Source organism: Prionailurus viverrinus, chromosome D2 (genome assembly GCF_022837055.1).
Source record: "Prionailurus viverrinus isolate Anna chromosome D2, UM_Priviv_1.0, whole genome shotgun sequence".
NCBI lineage: Eukaryota > Metazoa > Chordata > Mammalia > Carnivora > Felidae > Prionailurus > Prionailurus viverrinus.
In genome coordinates this window covers 26,734,853-26,740,549 of record NC_062571.1, presented here as the reverse complement: position 1 = coordinate 26,740,549, position 5,697 = coordinate 26,734,853, and positions in this window count along the sequence as shown.

Sequence of the window (5,697 nt, the reverse complement as noted above, 5' to 3'; positions counted from 1 at the left end):
AATATATATATATATATACACACACACATATATATATACATATATGTATATATGTATATATGTATACATATATATGTATACATATATATGTATATACACACACACATATATATATACATATATGTATATATGTATATATGTATACATATATATGTATATATGTATATATGTATATATATATATGTGTGTGTGTGTGTGTGTGTGTGTGTGTGTATGCCCTGCCCGTTCCAGAGGATGAGGGTGGAAAACAGCCACCTGCATAAAAGGCAGTTTTCACACTTTGGCTATTAGCTGAGAAGAAATTTCCTTGGGGATATTTGTATGCATTTGCCACTAAATTAGGTGTCGTGGGGCTTTTCATCTCTAAACAGTGTTAAGCTGAAACAGTGTTCAAGGGTAAAATTTAGACTTATCAATTTGAAGATTCTTTCTTGAAGATGTAGTCCAATCTATACTTTGCATTTCGTAAAACACTGCTTGAAGTGGAAATCAATTCTTAAGTTAATTTAAACTTAAAGTTGTTTGAGTACCCAAAAGTCTCAGAGGTTTTTAAAGCATTTCGTTATAAGATTCCATTAGGGACAAAAATATACTTATGAAACACAAAGGTTACATATTGAATTTATATATGTCATAAATAAAGCATACTCTGCACATAATATAGAGATGGGAGTAAAATTTAACCAGGCTTTCACCGGTAATGTCATATCAGTCAGCTATTTGATTAAAGAAATGGAATATTAATAAATTACTGCAAGCTGCCAGAATGCTTGTCAACCTCCCTACCTCTAGTTCCTTTCTGTCCTCTGAGAATTGTTCACACTTTTCAAATTTTATTTTCCAAAATCAAACCCAAATTTTTTTAATTTATTTATTTTGAGAGACAGAGAGGAAGGGGGAGAGAGAGACAGAGACAGAGAGAGAATCTCAAGCAAGCTCCACACTGTCAGCACAGAGCACACAGCGTTCGAACCCATTAACTGTGAGATCATGACCTGAGCTGAAACCAAAGGTCGGAAGCTTAACCAGCTGAGTCACCCAGGTGCCCCAAACCCAATTTTTGAAAACACATGACAAAGAAATATATAAATGGCAACCAGAGCTCATTTTGGTAATGTTCTTCCACCCTTAGTCTCCCAGAAAAGAGAATTTATTTTAAACTTTAGGGGAATTTTATGAAATGTGAGGAGAGAAAGTGCAGTTCCTTCAACAGAAACTGTACCTTGAAAGTAGAAAGTATCTATCTCTCTCACTCATGGCCTCATGCTTCCTCTCTACTTCAAGGTCATTTTCTCTAATTCTAGCTACCTTTCTAAACAAAAAAAATTAATGTTCATTTATTTTTGAGAGAGAGAAAGAGAGAGACAGAGAGAGAGACAGAGCATGAGCAGGGGAGGGACAGAGAGAGAGAAGGAGACACAGAATCCAAAGCGGGCTCTAGACTCTGAGCTGTCACCAAAGAGCCTGATGTGGGACTCGAACCCACAATGACGAGATCATGACCTGAGCCAAAGTTGGACACTTAACCGACTGAACCACCCAGGAGGCCCATTTTTAAATTTTTAAAAAATGTTTATTTATTTTTTGAGAGAGAGAGACAGAGCATGAGTGGGGAAGGGGCAGAAAGAAAGGGAGACACAGAATCCGAAGCAGGCTCCAGGCTCTGAGCTGTCAGCACAGAACCCAGGAAATTCTATCTTTCTGATTGGTGGGTTTCCAATGGTTCAAACCCAGATTCTTCATCTTCACAGCACCTACTGAGGAGCTTGACAATATTCTTTATTCTCTGACACCTGATTTCATATTCCTAGGGAGAAAATCCAATTTTCCTACATTGACTCAATTCCTTAACCAAAAGTGGAAGATTCTGAAGGGTACACAGAATCACAAAAGTTTCATGCCTCAAAAAATAAAGAAGGGGAAAACACTATCTAACTCAAATTCATTAAATTAAAAAAAAAAGTAAAGCATTGTCTTTAATTAACATAAATGCCCAAAGCATCAACAAATTAAGTCCAGAAATATATATATGGAGAGAGATAGCATAAATATATATATATTTATATATATAGCATATCATGTCCAAAACTGGGGTTTATCTCAGGAGTTGAGAGTTGTTTTAATATTTAGAACCAATCAGTGCAATTCATTACATTAATAGAATAAAGAACAAAAGTATATAATCATCTCAATAGGTGGGGGAAAAGGTTTGGCAAAATTTAGTGCCCATTGATTATTTCTTTTAAAATAAAACTAAAACTATATCTGCAATATGATAAAGGATATTTAGAAAAACATACTGCCAATGTAATATGTAATGGTAAGATATTGACTTTTCTCTTTAAGATAGAAAATGGAGTATGGATGCCTAATCTCACTTCTCATTCAATATTAAGCTAATGATCCAAATGCAATTAGGTAACAAAAACTAAAATAGGAATTATAAATATTAGAAGGAAAAAAATAAAAACTACTCGTAGTGGATAATTTTATGTGTCCTTTTGGCTGGGTCATGGGGCCCAGATATTTAGTCAAATGTTTTTCTGGGTATTTCTGTGAAGGTGGTTTTAGATGAAATTAACATTTAAATCAGTGGACTTTGAGTAAAGCAAACTGTCCTTTATAATGTGGATGGGCCTCATCCAATCAGTTGAAGGCCTTAATAAAACAAAGACTGCCCTCTCTTAAGCAAAAAGAAATTCTGCCAGCTGACCAGTTTATACCTTGAACTACAGCTCTTCCCTGAATCTCCATCTGCCGATCTACCTCATCCGATTTTGTACTTGCCAAGCCTCTGCCACCATGTGAAAAAATTCCTTAAAACGAATCTCTCTCTTAATGTATAAACACCCATCTTGTGGGTTCTGTTTCTCTGGAGAATTGTGGTAAATACTGGTGTTATACAACAGAAATAAAACTCTGTGTCTAAAAAAGAATACACAAAACTTTTTTGAGTAGCTTTATTTTGAAAAGCCCCAAACTAGAAACAATACATAACTCCACTAAACTGGAAACAACGTATAACTCCATCAACAAGAGGATGGATAATGAAAAGTAGATCAGATGTCACGGATTAGTTTCAAAAATACCGGATGAGAGAATCCATACACAAAAGAGTACATTCTGTAGATCCCATTTAATGAACTTCAAGCACAGGAAATGTTAATTTACAGTGATTGAAATGAGAACAGTTGGTTGCGGGAGCAGAGAGAAGGTGCGCAGGACGCGTAGGAGAAACGAGATTTCTACGTGAAATATTTAAGGTTTATGCATTTCACATTATGAACTTTAATTTCATTTAAATAAAAAAGTAAAGACATATGTAAGTAAATGTCTCAATAAACAAACAAACAAACAAACAAATAAGTAATATGGGAGCAGGGTGAAATTTTAAATTATGTGATCGGGTCTGGAAAGACCTCACTAAGAAAGTGACTTTTTTTTTTTTTAATTTACATCCAAATTAGTTAGCATACAGTGACTTTTGACAAAGACTTAATGGGTAGAATCAGTGAGCCATGAGGCTCTCTGAAAAAAAGTGTTCTGGTGGAGAGAACAAGTACAAATATCGCAAGGCAGGAATTTGCCTGGCATGTGGGAGGAAGAAAGAGGAGACTGGGTGGCCTTGGAAGAGCTAGTGAGTGCACTGGTCATTGTAAGCCCTTGTAAGTTATTTTTCGGGTTTTGCCTTTTATTTTGAGTTTCATGGGGGAGTCCCTGCGGTGTTTTAGGGTAAAACTCACATAGTGCACTCACGTGATGAAAGATAGCTTTGTAAAGACCCTTTGCATTTCGAAAAATTCTTTTCACTTTGGCATACATAAAATTAAACAACAATTTATACATTTGGTGATCTAAATGATGAGCTTTAGTCGAGTCCAACCTCCTTTATCATAGCACCTACTCGGCAAACATTAAGGTGGAAGCAATTAAAAATATTACTGTAATTCTGCAATTCTGTCACCATTCTTATCAATATTTTTAAACAATATCACGTAAAAAGAAAGTAATGTTATCCTAAAACCCTCACAAGCCCAGATGGTAAGCAGCATAGAAGCTTATTTTGTAAATTGCAAAATCCTCAGTAACATGAATGAGATTTGCATCTGTGCATTTGTCTTGTAGGTACAGACGGAAGTGTTGGGCCAATATAAGCAAAGGAAGTTTCAATTCTTAACGTTGCCCATTGGTCTTCAGTCTTTCCAAACAGCATGTAACTAAAATTTGATTCTTTTGGTAAGCTTGGGAATGAAATAGTTCCCAGATATGCGTTTATTTGCAGACTTAGGGACTTTTCAACCCAGTGTGTGTAATGCTGAATAATGGCCCCTGCCAGATATCTGCATCCAAATCTGCATCGGAAACTATAAAAATTTGTGTGATTGAGTTAATGATCTTGAGATGGAGCTATTATGCTGGATTTTCCAGGGGGGTGGTCCAGGAAAGAGATCAGAGAAGGCACAGAATTCAATGATGGAAGCAGAATGAGATTTGCAGGTGCTATGCCACTGGCTCTGAAGATGGAGGAAGGGGCCATACGCCACAAAATGTAAACAAATAATCTGGAAAAGAGAATTCGAAAGGATACACTCTCACATATGCTCCAGAAAGAGCCCTCTCTGCTGACTCTTGACTTTGGTCCAATAAAACTGATTGCAGATTCCTGACCTTCAGAACTGTAAGAGAATAAATTCGTGTTGTTCTAAGTCAGTAGGTTCATGGCAATTTGTTACAGCAACAAAAGGAAACTAATAAATCCACACTGTGAAATAGATATCTACAACTTTTTTTATAGTGTACATCAACAGCTATCAACGAAAAATTGCACCAGATTAAACAAGCGAGGACAACTTAATTAAAGACTATTGTAATAGTGGTCAAAACTGTTTGAATCGGGGATAGAAGCAAAACTCAACTCCACTAAAACAAAAGTCAGGAGAGTTTCTCAGCAATGGGGTGAGTTGGTAAAAACGTGTTGGTCAATGTGCTTAGAATATGTGTGTTTACTAATTGGCTTATACTGAAGTTAATATTCTACCCTCCCAAAGATGCTGGGAGACAGTAGCCCTATCTTTCTTGATTAGTTGTATCTCAAAAGGATGGCTCTCAGAATCTTGAGAAAGACATTCCTGGGTTGTAATCTTGACAAGAAGCTGGTGGAAGATTTAAATATCAAAGTGCCAGAGAAAGAATTTGTAATTGTGAGTTCTCTAAAGTACATGCTCTCAGAAAAAGGATAGTGACCTATAATCAGGAAAAAAAAGCCTATCTAAAACTTAGTCAAGTTGAGCAGAACATGAGAGCCATCTTGGTCAATTCCTACTAAAAAAATGCTTAGTCAAGGCCAAACCAGATATTTATCTCAGTAGAATTTACCACATATACTAATCATATTTATTCATCCTTTATATTGAAAATCTGGAACTTTTGAAAATTAGGGTAATGCATGAATACTTGCCCATTAACAACCACAAAAAAAATCATTTTAAAGAAATAAATTGAACGTGCCACTTTAAAGTCTTAAAACATATATAGAAATCATTTCTGATGGGATGTGCTTTTTGTTGTTTGAGCTATTAGGAAGCAGAACTATTTTACAGTTCTGAAATTATTTTATGACTATGTTCTCTCGTAAAACAGAAGAGACCTAGGAGTAAGAGAGATGTAAAAAGGCTATGCACAATTGGAAAGAAATGA